This window comes from Mobula birostris, chromosome 31 (assembly GCF_030028105.1).
Source record: "Mobula birostris isolate sMobBir1 chromosome 31, sMobBir1.hap1, whole genome shotgun sequence".
Lineage (NCBI taxonomy): Eukaryota > Metazoa > Chordata > Chondrichthyes > Myliobatiformes > Myliobatidae > Mobula > Mobula birostris.
Window position 1 is genome coordinate 17,779,511 of NC_092400.1, and position 15,070 is coordinate 17,794,580.

Below are 15,070 nucleotides of genomic sequence, written 5' to 3' on the forward strand. Positions count from 1 at the left end.
CCCTAAGCGAACATTCTATCGCTAACCCCGTCACGGCAAGAGGTCAGGAAGTGCAGAAGAGGAAGTGATTCAACTTCTGTAATCTCTGTGGAAGTAATATGTAACATCCCCTCCAAGTCATGGGGATCCCTGCCGCCAAACCTTCAAAATGGGGAAGTAACATCTGAGCTGGGATTGAGAACCTCAAGGCTATTTTTCAGCAGGACACCTCAAATTGTGAAGGATTGCACCATTTCCCTTCTCTGCTCGCTCCATCAAGCACATCCTGCCTCAACTATGACAGGGGACCTGTAGGTCACGTATTATCTTCATTAGTCCCACGAGGCCCACAGCTCTGGAGCGAAAGCAACTCACCTCAATCCTAACACCAGGAGTTCTGCAGATGCTGGAAATTCAAGCAACGCACATCAACGTTGCTGGTGAACGCAGCAGGCCAGGCAGCATCTCTAGGAAGAGGTGCAGTCGACGTTTCAGGCCGAGACCCTTCGTCAGGACTAACTGAAGAAAGAGTGAGTAAGAGATTTGAAAGTGGGAGGGGGAGGGGGAGATCCAAAATGATAGGAGAAGACAGGAGGGGGAGGGATGGAGCCAAGGGCTGGACAGGTGATTGGCAAAAGGGATCCCTCCCCCCCCCCGCCGCTTTCCACAGGGATCGCTCCCTACGTGACTCCCTTGTCCATTCGTCCCCTCCATCCCTCCCCACTGATCTCCCTCCCGGCACTTATCCGTGTAAGCGGAACAAGTGTTACAGATGCCCTTATACTTCCTCCCTTACCACCATTCAGGGCCCCAGACAGTCCTTCCATGTGAGGCGACATTTCACCTGTGAGTCGGCTGGGGTGATATACTGCACCCGGTGCTCCCGATGTGGCCTTCTATATATTGGCGAGACCTGACGCAGACTGGGAGATCATTTTGCTGAACACCTACGCTCTAGCCACCAGAGAAAGCAGGATCTCCCAGTGGCCACACATTTTAATTCCACATCCCATTCCCATTCTGATATGTCTATCCACGGCCTCCTCTACTGTAAAGATGAAGCCACACTCAGGTTGGAGGAACAACACTTTATATTCCGTCTGGGTAGCCTCCAACCTGATGGCATGAACATTGACTTCTCAAACTTCCGCTAATGCCCCACCTCCCCTTCATACCCCATCTGTTACTTATTTATATACTCACATTCTTTCTCTCTCTCTCTCTCCTTTTTCTCAATCTGTCCCTCTCACTATACCCCTTTCCCATCCTCTGGGTTTTTCCCTCCCTCCCCCTTTTCCTTCTCCCTGGGCCTCCTGTCCCATGATCCTCTCGTATCCCTTTTGCCAATCAGCTGTCCAGCTCTTGGCTCCATCCCTCCCCCTCCCACTTTCAAATCTCTTACTAGCTGTTCTTTCAGTTAGTCCTGACGAAGGGTCTCCGCCCGAAACATCGACTGTACCTCTTCCTAGAGATGCTGCCTGGCCTGCTGCGTTCACCAGCAACTTTGATGTGTGTCACCTCAACCCTGAAGTGTTGCCAACAAAAAAGAATATCTGAACTATGATGTCATGTAAGCTATAGACTTCCGAACTATTTGAGATTAAAACAATGGTATGTGTGGGTAAGAAACACAGTACAAAACAGCTGCTACAATGATTTCATTTTTCATTTTATTGAGATACAGGAGGAATAGACCCTTCTGGCCTTTCGAGCCAGGCTGCCCAGCGATCCCCTGACTCAGTTCTAGCCTAATCATTGGAGAACTTACAATGACCACTTAACCTACTAACTGATATGTCTTTGCATTGTGGGAGGTAACTGGAGCACCCGGAGGAAACCCCAAGTGGTCACAGGGAGAACGTACAAACTCCTGACAGGCAACAGCGGGAATTGAACCTGCACCAGCTGTACTGTAGTGTTGTACTGACCACAATGCTACTGTGCCATCCCAATATCACAAGCTTTACTGCTCATTTCCATTTAATCACACCTTTTTCATCTACTTTGTTTCCAGAATTGTTGACAATCTGTAGAAGTTGCATTAAAGTCACATTAATAGGTGCAAACAAATTGTCAGAATGCATGCCACTTTCAAGGAATGAATGCTACCTACACTGCACATTTTTTAGACATCTTGCTTACTTTATAGTGAGGGTGGATCACTTTAAAATAGTAATTGAATGCCATAACCATAATAAAATTAACACTCTCTACCCAGATTAGAAATATTGTGGTCATCTGCAGATTTCTGCGGTGTTACATGGCTCAAATTAGGGCTCTTTCACAGGGCTGTAACTTTCGATCTCATGCATGCTATCTCTGCTTTGTGCTGTGTGTGACTTTTAGTACTGTGTTTTGTATCTTGACCACGGAGTAGCACGGACTCATTTGGCTGTATTCATGGATATTCATGTATAGTTGAATAACAAATAAACTTGAATTGAATTGAATTTTATCGAGAATATCTTCAAACAACATGCAATGTCACCGAAATTCCTGTTCCTCCACTTAATATTAAAATCTGCTTGAAATTGTAGGTGGACTGAGTGAATATGCAAAGTTCAGTTTGAAGGAGGTGATATACAAATGGAAGATCCTCAAAGCAATGGCAATTCAAACAAATCAGAAGGTAAATGCTAAAATTTGTACTGGTATATTGTTAGATTATTGTCTTCAGTTGTAGGACATAGCTTAGGTTTTATTGTTCATTGTGGAAGGAATTGCTGAAAGTTCTATCACTTTGATAGAGAAATGAGAAAATTAAGTGAAAGGTGCACAGCCTGTTATTGATGTTTCCATGTTATATCACAGTTCTGAGTGAGGCTATAACAAAACCAGTGTTAAAGTTGTATTGTAATCATTTCAGCAATTCACAGTGTGTATCTGAAATGTGTGTACACAAATCATTCAGTTTGTGCAGCAAAGCTTATGAAATATATTTGACCAGAAGTGTTATCAGAGTATAATGGCCCTTCTAGTGGTTCTATTCAGTTTCCTGCCCTTTTCTTAAAAGAGGAAATGTTATTTTCTTCCTTTTTACCTGATCAGTTTGTAATCATAAAGAAGAATTTGTGAAAAGCTATAATGAAATCAGTGATGAATTTTATGTGATGATGAACTCACTTTCCACTTGGACTTGAACCGACTTGACAACTGCAATATCTAAGTCAGGATGCTGTTTACTCATCTCAGCTCGGCAGTCAACACCGTCATACCCACATTACTAATCAAGCTTCAAAACCTACCTCTGCAACTGGATTCTTGACTTTCTTTGTTGGGAGACCACAGTCAGTATGGTTCAGAAATACCACCTTCTCACTGTCCCACTGACAGTCAACACTGGTGCATCTCAGGGGTGTGTGCTTAGCCCACTGCTCTACCCTCTCTGCACCCATGACTGTGTGGTTAGGCGTAGCTCAAATACCACCTATGAATTTGCCGATGACACAACTGTTTATTGGCAGAATCTCAGATGGAGACGAGGAGGTGTACAGGAGTGAGACCAACTGGTTGAGTGGTGTCACAACGACAATCTTGCAGTCAATGTCAGAAGTACCAAGAATTGATTGTGGACTTCAGGAAGGGTAAGTTGAGGGAACACACAATAGTCCTCATTGAGGGGTCAGCAGTAGAAAGGGTGAGCAGTTTCCTGGGTGTCAACATCTCTGTGGACATATCCTAGGTCTAACATATTGATGCAATTACAAAGAAGCTATGCCAGTGGCTATATTTCATTAGGTGTCAGAGGAGATTTGGTATGTCACCAAAGACTCTTAACAAATTTCTACAGATATATCATGAAGAGCATTCAAACTGGTGCATTACTGTCTGGTATGGAGGGGCCACTGCACAGGATTGAAAAAAAACTAGAGGGTTGCAAACTCATCCAGCTCCATCACGGGCACTAGCCTCCCCAGCATTGAGGACATCTTTGAAAGGCAATGCATCATGAAGGTGGCGTTCCTCATTAAGGACCCCCATCAACCAGCCAGGACATGCCCTCTTCTTATTACTACCAAGAGAGAGGAGGTGCAGGAGTCTACATTCTAGGAGTAGCTTCTTGCCCTCTGCTATTAGATTTCAGAAGGACAATGGAACAACCCATGAGCACTATCACATTCCCCCAAGGCTTTGTGCTTAGCTGCCTGCTCTACCCACTTTGCGCTTACGACTGTCACAGCTCCAGTGCTACATCTAAGTTTGCTGATGACTCCACTGTCGCTGGCCGAATCATAGGTGGTGATGCACTTTGCACATTGCACATTTAGACGGAGGCTTAACGTAAAGGTTTTTACTCCTCGTGTTTGTGAAGGACGTAAGAAATAAAGTCAATTCAATTCAATCAGCGTATAGGAGGGAGATTGAAAATCTGGCTGAGTGGTGCCACAACAACAACCTCTCCCTCAAGGTCAGGAGCTGATTATTGACTTCAGGAGGAGGAAACCAGAGGCCCATCAGCCATTCCTCGCCGGGGAATCAGAGGCGGAAAGAGTTAGCAACTTTTAATTTCTCAGTGTTATCATTTCAGAGGACCTGCACATAAGTGTAATTATGAAGAAAGCATGGGAGCACCTCTACTTTCTTTGAGGTTTGTAAAGATTCGGCATGATATCTAATTCTTTGACAAAATTGAATAGATGTGTGATGGAGAGCATATTGGTTGCATCACAGTCTGGAAACACCAGTGCCCTTGAACAAAAAATCCTACAAAAGGTAGTGGATACAGTCCAGTCCTTCATGGCTAAAGCCCTCCCCTCCATTGAGTACATCTACACGGAGTGAGGAAACCAGCATCCATCATCAGGCCGTGCTCCCTTCTCGCTGCTGCCATCAGGAAGTAAGTACAGGAGCCTCCGGACTCACACCACCCGGTTCAAGAACAGTTACTACCCCTCAGTCATCAGGCTCTTCAACCAGTGGAGATAACTTCATCCAACTTCACTTGCTCCATCACTGAACTGTTCACACAACCTATGGACTCACTTTCAAGGACTCTTCATCTCTTGTTCTCGATATTTATTGATGATTTATTTATTGTTATTCTTATTTTTTCTTTCTCTTTTGGGTTTGCAGAGTTTGTTGTCTTTTGCACATTGGTGTGATGGGTGTGGTCTTTCACTGATCCTATTGTGTTCATGGATTTGCAAGAAAATGAACCTCAGGGTCGTATATGGTGACATACAGGTACTTTGATGATAAATTTATTTTGAACTTGACTATCTTTTTGCACTACTCATTTAGTTTAATGTTTGAATATATTTCTTATTGTAACTTATAGTACTTTTTATGTATTGCACTTCACTGCTGCCACAAGACAACAGATTTCACATCATATGTCAGTGATATTAAACCTGATTCTGATTCCGATTCACCTGAACCACTGGTGAGTTTGGACAACCTTTGAAACATAAACATAGAAACATAGAAAATAGGTGTAGGAGTAGGCCATTTGGCCCTTCGAGCCTGCACTGCCATTCAGTACGATCATGGCTGATCATCCAACTCAGAACCTTGTAACTGCCTTCTCTCCATACCCCCTGATCCCTTTAGCCACAAGGGCCATAACTAACTCCCTCTTAAATATAGCCAATGAACTGGCATCAACTGTTTCCCGACATACCTGGCCAAAACTTTTCCATGGAGGGCGTCCAGACCGTTCGGGCTATCCAGAAGTGCACTGAGAGCGGTAAGCATAAAGGAGGGGGGCTTGCTGTTCTGTTTAACAACGGATGGTGCAATCCTGGTCATATTACGATCGAGGAACATGTTTGTAGCCCGGATATTGAACTTTTTGCTGTTGGACTCCGGCCATATTCCACCAAGATACAACACTGGGTACAATGGGAGGTTGTGCCTGCCTGTGGTCATCGAATTTTGCAGCTCCTCCCATGGATTTGATTGACTAAGTAAATGATTACTTGAAGACAAAGCCTCACCTCGACCAAGTTCATGGTCTTCAATGCAGTACAGGTCCCTAAACTCTTGGGTGCTTTGAACACCTGGATAATTTTATTTTATTTTATTTTAAAAATCTTATTTAGAGATACGGCGCAGAACCAGCCCTTCCAGCCCAAAGAGTTGCCCAGCAACCCTAGCCTCATTATAGTATGAGTTTACAATGACCAACTAACCTACTAACCGGTATGGCTTTGGTCTGTGGAAGGATACCAGTGCACCTGGATACCAGAAACTCATGCGGTCACAGGGAAAATGTACACACTCCTTACAGGCGGCACCAGGATTGAACTCTGAATTCCGATGCCCCCAAGCTGTAAGAGTGCCACACTAACTGCTAAACTATCGTGGTGTCCCAACACGTTCAGAAGGCATCTCAAGATGCAGGAGGATGTTCGCCAGTCTTATGTAGCTCTGAAAAGTCCTACAAGCCCATTGACAGCACAAATTCTTGGTACTTTTAATTCCATCTTTTACAGTTTCATTGGGCTACAGGGTCTTGCATCCATATTGTGTTGCTCCTTGACTCTATCACTTCATGATATAAAAATGTGATTCATTTATCAGAGCTGGTAAAGCGTGATTCGAACCCAGATGGCACAGGCATCGACTTGGGGAGATTATTTGTGCTGTCAATGGGCTTGTAGGACTTTTCAGAGCTACATAAGACTGGCGAACATCCTCCTGCATCTTGAGATGCCTTCTGAACGTGTTGGGACACCACGATAGTTTAGCAGTTAGTGTGGCACTCTTACAGCTTGGGGGCATCGGAATTCAGAGTTCAATCCTGGTGCCGCCTGTAAGGAGTGTGTACATTTTCCCTGTGACCGCATGAGTTTCTGGTATCCAGGTGCACTGGTATCCTTCCACAGACCAAAGCCATACCGGTTAGTAGGTTAGTTGGTCATTGTAAACTCATACTGTAATGAGGCTAGGGTTGCTGGGCAACTCTTTGGGCTGGAAGGGCTGGTTCTGCGCCGTATCTCTAAATAAGATTTTTAAAATAAAATAAAATAAAATTATCCAGGTGTTCAAAGCACCCAAGAGTTTAGGGACCTGTACTGCATTGAAGACCATGAACTTGGTCGAGGTGAGGCTTTGTCTTCAAGTAATCATTTACTTAGTCAATCAAATCCATGGGAGGAGCTGCAAAGTTCGATGACCACAGGCAGGCACAACCTCCCATTGTGCCCAGTGTTGTATCTTGGTGGAATATGGCCGGAGTCCAACAGCAAAAAGTTCAATATCCGGGCTACAAACATGTTCCTCGATCGTAATATGACCAGGATTGCACCATCCGTTGTTAAACAGAACAGCAAGCCCCCCTCCTTTATGCTTACCGCTCTCAGTGCACTTCTGGATAGCCCGAACGGTCTGGACGCCCTCCATGGAAAAGTTTTGGCCAGGTATGTCGGGAAACAGTTGGTGCCAGTTCATTGGCTATATTTAAGAGGGAGTTAGTTATGGCCCTTGTGGCTAAAGGGATCAGGGGGTATGGAGAGAAGGCAGTTACAAGGTTCTGAGTTGGATGATCAGCCATGATCGTACTGAATGGCAGTGCAGGCTCGAAGGGCCAAATGGCCTACTCCTACACCTATTTTCTATGTTTCTATGTTTATGTTTCAAAGGTTGTCCAAACTCACCAGTGGTTCAGGTGAATCGGAATCAGAATCAGGTTTAATATCACTGACATATGATGTGAAATCTGTTGTCTTGTGGCAGCAGTGAAGTGCAATACATAAAAAGTACTATAAGTTACAATAAGAAATATATTCAAACATTAAACTAAATGAGTAGTGCAAAAAGATAGTCAAGTTCAAAATAAATTTATCATCAAAGTACCTGTATGTCACCATATACGACCCTGAGGTTCATTTTCTTGCAAATTCATGAACACAATAGGATCAGTGAAAGACCACACCCATCACACCAATGTGCAAAAGACAACAAACTCTGCAAACCCAAAAGAGAAAGAAAAAATAAGAATAACAATAAATAAATCATCAATAAATATCGAGAACAAGAGATGAAGAGTCCTTGAAAGTGAGTCCATAGGTTGTGTGAACAGTTCAGTGATGGAGCAAGTGAAGTTGGATGAAGTTATCTCCACTGGTTGAAGAGCCTGATGACTGAGGGGTAGTAACTGTTCTTGAACCGGGTGGTGTGAGTCCGGAGGCTCCTGTACTTACTTCCTGATGGCAGCAGCGAGAAGGGAGCACGGCCTGATGATGGATGCTGGTTTCCTCACTCCGTGTAGATGTACTCAATGGAGGGGAGGGCTTTAGCCATGAAGGACTGGACTGTATCCACTACCTTTTGTAGGATTTTTTGTTCAAGGGCACTGGTGTTTCCAGACTGTGATGCAACCAATATGCTCTCCATCACACATCTATTCAATTTTGTCAAAGAATTAGATATCATGCCGAATCTTTACAAACCTCAAAGAAAGTAGAGGTGCTCCCATGCTTTCTTCATAATTACACTTATGTGCAGGTCCTCTGAAATGATAACACTGAGAAATTAAAAGTTGCTAACTCTTTCCGCCTCTGATTCCCCGGCGAGGAATGGCTGATGGGCCTCTGGTTTCCTCCTCCTGAAGTCAATAATCAGCTCCTGACCTTGAGGGAGAGGTTGTTGTTGTGGCACCACTCAGCCAGATTTTCAATCTCCCTCCTATACGCTGATTGAATTGAATTGACTTTATTTCTTACGTCCTTCACAAACACGAGGAGTAAAAACCTTTACGTTAAGCCTCCGTCTAAATGTGCAATGTGCAAAGTGCATCACCACCTATGATTCGGCCAGCGACAGTGGAGTCATCAGCAAACTTAGATGTAGCACTGGAGCTGTGACAGTCGTAAGCGCAAAGTGGGTAGAGCAGGCAGCTAAGCACAAAGCCTTGGGGGAATGTGATAGTGCTCATGGGTTGTTCCATTGTCCTTCTGAAATCTAATAGCAGAGGGCAAGAAGCTACTCCTAGAATGTAGACTCCTGCACCTCCTCTCTCTTGGTAGTAATAAGAAGAGGGCATGTCCTGGCTGGTTGATGGGGGTCCTTAATGAGGAACGCCACCTTCATGATGCATTGCCTTTCAAAGATGTCCTCAATGCTGGGGAGGCTAGTGCCCGTGATGGAGCTGGATGAGTTTGCAACCCTCTAGTTTTTTTTCAATCCTGTGCAGTGGCCCCTCCATACCAGACAGTAATGCACCAGTTTGAATGCTCTTCATAATATATCTGTAGAAATTTGTTAAGAGTCTTTGGTGACATACCAAATCTCCTCTGACACCTAATGAAATATAGCCACTGGCATAGCTTCTTTGTAATTGCATCAATATGTTAGACCTAGGATATGTCCACAGAGATGTTGACACCCAGGAAACTGCTCACCCTTTCTACTGCTGACCCCTCAATGAGGACTATTGTGTGTTCCCTCAACTTACCCTTCCTGAAGTCCACAATCAATTCTTGGTGCTTCTGACGTTGACTGCAAGATTGTCGTTGTGACACCACTCAATCAGTTGGTCTCACTCCTGTACACCTCCTCGTCTCCATCTGAGATTCTGCCAATAAACAGTTGTGTCATCGGCAAATTCATAGGTGGTATTTGAGCTACGCCTAACCACACAGTCATGGGTGCAGAGAGGGTAGAGCAGTGGGCTAAGCACACACCCCTGAGATGCACCAGTGTTGATTGTCAGTGGGACAGTGAGAAGGTGGTATTTCTGAACCATACTGACTGTGGTCTCCCAACAAAGAAAGTCAAGAATCCAGTTGCAGAGGTAGGTTTTGAAGCTTGATTAGTAATGTGGGTATGACGGTGTTGACTGCCGAGCTGAGATGAGTAAACAGCATCCTGACTTAGATATTGCTGTTGTCAAGTCGGTTCAAGTCCAAGTGGAAGTGAGTTCATCATCACATAAAATTCATCACTGATTTCATTATAGCTTTTCACAAATTCTTCTTTATGATTACAAACTGATCAGGTAAAAAGGAAGAAAATAACATTTCCTCTTTTAAGAAAAGGGCAGGAAACTGAATAGAACCACTAGAAGGGCCATTATACTCTGATAACACTTCTGGTCAAATATATTTCATAAGCTTTGCTGCACAAACTGAATGATTTGTGTACACACATTTCAGATACACACTGTGAATTGCTGAAATGATTACAATACAACTTTAACACTGGTTTTGTTATAGCCTCACTCAGAACTGTGATATAACATGGAAACATCAATAACAGGCTGTGCACCTTTCACTTAATTTTCTCATTTCTCTATCAAAGTGATAGAACTTTCAGCAATTCCTTCCACAATGAACAATAAAACCTAAGCTATGTCCTACAACTGAAGACAATAATCTAACAATATACCAGTACAAATTTTAGCATTTACCTTCTGATTTGTTTGAATTGCCATTGCTTTGAGGATCTTCCATTTGTATATCACCTCCTTCAAACTGAACTTTGCATATTCACTCAGTCCACCTACAATTTCAAGCAGATTTTAATATTAAGTGGAGGAACAGGAATTTCGGTGACATTGCATGTTGTTTGAAGATATTCTCGATAAAATTCAATTCAATTCAAGTTTATTTGTTATTCAACTATACATGAATATCCATGAATACAGCCAAATGAGTCCGTGCTACTCCGTGGTCAAGATACAAAACACAGTACTAAAAGTCACACACAGCACAAAGCAGAGATAGCATGCATGAGATCGAAAGTTACAGCCCTGTGAAAGAGCCCTAATTTGAGCCATGTAACACCGCAGAAATCTGCAGATGACCACAATATTTCTAATCTGGGTAGAGAGTGTTAATTTTATTATGGTTATGGCATTCAATTACTATTTTAAAGTGATCCACCCTCACTATAAAGTAAGCAAGATGTCTAAAAAATGTGCAGTGTAGGTAGCATTCATTCCTTGAAAGTGGCATGCATTCTGACAATTTGTTTGCACCTATTAATGTGACTTTAATGCAACTTCTACAGATTGTCAACAATTCTGGAAACAAAGTAGATGAAAAAGGTGTGATTAAATGGAAATGAGCAGTAAAGCTTGTGATATTGGGATGGCACAGTAGCATTGTGGTCAGTACAACACTTTACAGTACAGCTGGTGCAGGTTCAATTCCCGCTGTTGCCTGTCAGGAGTTTGTACGTTCTCCCTGTGACCACTTGGGGTTTCCTCCGGGTGCTCCAGTTACCTCCCACAATGCAAAGACATATCAGTTAGTAGGTTAAGTGGTCATTGTAAGTTCTCCAATGATTAGGCTAGAACTGAGTCAGGGGATCGCTGGGCAGCCTGGCTCGAAAGGCCAGAAGGGTCTATTCCTCCTGTATCTCAATAAAATGAAAAATGAAATCATTGTAGCAGCTGTTTTGTACTGTGTTTCTTACCCACACATACCATTGTTTTAATCTCAAATAGTTCGGAAGTCTATAGCTTACATGACATCATAGTTCAGATATTCTTTTTTGTTGGCAACACTTCAGGGTTGAGGTGACACACATCAAAGTTGCTGGTGAACGCAGCAGGCCAGGCAGCATCTCTAGGAAGAGGTACAGTCGATGTTTCGGGCGGAGACCCTTCGTCAGGACTAACTGAAAGAACAGCTAGTAAGAGATTTGAAAGTGGGAGGGGGAGGGATGGAGCCAAGAGCTGGACAGCTGATTGGCAAAAGGGATACGAGAGGATCATGGGACAGGAGGCCCAGGGAGAAGGAAAAGGGGGAGGGAGGGAAAAACCCAGAGGATGGGAAAGGGGTATAGTGAGAGGGACAGATTGAGAAAAAGGAGAGAGAGAGAGAGAAAGAATGTGAGTATATAAATAAGTAACAGATGGGGTATGAAGGGGAGGTGGGGCATTAGCGGAAGTTTGAGAAGTCAATGTTCATGCCATCAGGTTGGAGGCTACCCAGACGGAATATAAAGTGTTGTTCCTCCAACCTGAGTGTGGCTTCATCTTTACAGTAGAGGAGGCCGTGGATAGACATATCAGAATGGGAATGGGATGCGGAATTAAAATGTGTGGCCACTGGGAGATCCTGCTTTCTCTGGTGGCTAGAGCGTAGGTGTTCAGCAAAATGATCTCCCAGTCTGCGTCAGGTCTCGCCAATATATAGAAGGCCACATCGGGAGCACCGGGTGCAGTATATCACCCCAGCCGACTCACAGGTGAAATGTCGCCTCACATGGAAGGACTGTCTGGGGCCCTGAATGGTGGTAAGGGAGGAAGTATAAGGGCATCTGTAACACTTGTTCCGCTTACACGGATAAGTGCCGGGAGGGAGATCAGTGGGGAGGGATGGAGGGGACGAATGGACAAGGGAGTCACGTAGGGAGCGATCCCTGTGGAAAGCGGGGGGTGGGGGAGGGATCCCTTTTGCCAATCACCTGTCCAGCTCTTGGCTCCATCCCTCCCCCTCCTGTCTTCTCCTATCATTTTGGATCTCCCCCTCCCCCTCCCACTTTCAAATCTCTTAGTCACTCTTTCTTCAGTTAGTCCTGACGAAGGGCCTCGGCCTGAAACGTCGACTGCACCTCTTCCTAGAGATGCTGCCTGGCCTGCTGCGTTCACCAGCAACGTTGATGTGCGTTGCTTGAATTTCCAGCATCTGCAGAACTCCTGGTGTTAGGATTGAGGTGAGTTGCTTTCGCTCCAGAGCTGTGGGCCTCGTGGGACTAATGAAGATAATACGTGACCTACAGGCCCCCTGTCATAGTTGAGGCAGGATGTGCTTGATGGAGCGAGCAGAGAAGGGAAATGGTGCAATCCTTCACAATTTGAAGTGTCCTGCTGAAAAATAGCCTTGAGGTTCTCAATCCCAGCTCAGATGTTACTTCCCCATTTTGAAGGTTTGGGCGGCAGGGATCCCCATGACTTGGAGGGGATGTTACATATTACTTCCACAGAGATTACAGAAGTTGAATCACTTCCTCTTCTGCACTTCCTGACCTCTTGCCGTGACGGGGTTAGCGATAGAATGTTCGCTTATGGGGTCCGATGTAGGGATGTGAATCTCATTGGAACATTTGTCTGCTGTATTGGAGTCGACTGAAGGTAATTAGAGCTTTGGTGCTGGAGAGACTGTTGATGGTTTTTGTGGATTTGGACAATTTTGCATAGGAAGTATTGGTGGTACCTATTCTCTGTTTTGAGGTACCCACTACAGGTGATTGATATCTCAAAAGCATATAGGAAGGCAGGCATTATTGTTAGCCAGTATCTTGAATCCACGTATTACCTGTCAGCTCTTGCTGCATTCCTTCCTTCCACCTTTTAATACTGGCTCTCTCCCTCTATTTCTCAGTTCAGCTGAAGGCCCTCAACCCAAAATATTGACTGTCCTTTTCCCTCCGTTGAAGTTGCCAAATCTACTGAGTTCCTCCAGCATCTTGTGTGTTAATCCTGAAGGTTATCCTGCGTTCAAAGTCTTCAAGTGCTATTTATCTCAGACACCCAAAGTCAATAGTAAACTTCAGCTTCCATATCTGCCTCCACTCAGTGGTGGCTGCCAAGATAGGGGAAATGACTCCTGAGTGATATTTGCGGGTTTTTATAGTCAGGGATGGGAATGTACTGCATGGGCCAGTGGGTAGAACACCGTAGCTTTGCAGATGTTAGTGTGAGGCCCATCCTTTCGTATGATTTATCCATGTCTTGCAGCTTGGCCTCCTAATGTATGCCTATCTGCATTCTAATGTTGGAGTGAGACCACGTAGGCTGAACAGTTTCTCATTTGCTCTGTATGTTAGTTTCACTCCAGCAGGAAGCTTGCTGAAGGTGCGGGGCACCACTGTGGTGGGGAAGTTTGACAAGTAGGTTGAGCAGATGATGCAACCTTGCATCTCATCACACCTCGCCCACCTTGGGCTTTTCCTGGGAGTTGCTCCATTTCTCTGAAGGGGACATCTTGAAAGCATTTTCTCCATTTTCCCACTTGTGGCTTGCCATGGACAGAGCCCAATGCAGAGCTACTTTTATTCTGGAGTCCGATGGCAGAGAAAATGTAAGAGTGGACCCACAGAATAAGCTCACACTCACAGCACACGTGCACTGCACTGTAGATACGAGGGGTGATTGATAAGTTTGTGGCCTAAGGTAGAAGCAGTCAATTTACTAAACCCAGCACATTTATTTTTCAACATAGTCCCCTCCTACATGTACACACTTAGTCCAGCGGTCGTGGAGCATACGGATCCCTTCTTTGTAGAAGTGGTCCACAGCAGAGGCGATTGATAAGTTTGTGGCCTAAGGCAGAAGGAGATGAGTTATTAAATTCAAACTTTCTGCATTATCACTCAAAGAGTTGAACTGCATGTGCATGTAACGAGAGTGTCTTTGATCTCCAGGTGGTCCACAGCAGGGGTGATTGATAAGTTTGTGGCCTAAGGTAGAAAGAGATGAGTTATACAGCTCTCGTTACATGCACGCGCAGTTCAACTCTTCGAGTGAAAATGTAGGAGGTTTGAAGTTAATAACTCATCTCCTTCTAGCTTAGGCCACAAACTTATCAATCACCCCTGCTGTGGACCACTTTCTGGAGGTCCAAGACGCCGACCTCTACAAAGTGAGTAGAAGATGAACTGATCTCCAAAAGTCATAAAGTTAAAGATGAAACATTCTTTTCAACATTTTAAGCATGATTACTGTATTATTTTTGTTTTGTACAATTTTAGAGTGGAAAAAAAGGAAAGGAGCACCATGCAAAAGTTTGGATGGTGCTCCAAGAGATTTGAGCTCTCAGATAACTTTTACCAAGGTCTCAGACCTTAATTAGCTTGTTAGGGCTATAGCTTGTTCACAGTCATCATCAGGAAAGGCCAGGTGATGCAAATTTCAAAGCTTTATAAATACTCTGACTCTTCAAACCTTGTCTTCTTAGCAGCTACCTAGCACTCTGAAAATTAAAATAAATGATGCCCACAAAGCAGGGGAAGACTACAAGAAGATAGCAAAGTGTTTTCAGGTAGCCATATCCTCAGTTCGTAATGTAATTAAGAAATGTCATTTAACGGGAACGGTGGAGGTCAAGCTGAGGTCTGGAAGACCAAGAAAACTTTCCTAGAGAACTGCTCGTAGGATTCTAGAAAGACAAATCAAAACCCCCGTTTGACTGCAAAAGAC

General features: G+C 44.2%; 1 long non-coding RNA gene across 1 annotated transcript in view; it reads left to right on the plus strand.

Annotated features, from left to right (window-relative positions):
- Positions 1-12,884: 12,884 nt before the first annotated feature.
- Positions 12,885-15,070, plus strand: part of LOC140190797 (uncharacterized) — a 37,146-nt gene continuing 34,960 nt past the window's right edge. The window contains exon 1 of the long non-coding RNA XR_011883686.1: positions 12,885-13,003. This is a non-coding gene — a long non-coding RNA (uncharacterized lncRNA). The remainder of the gene's footprint in view (positions 13,004-15,070) is intronic.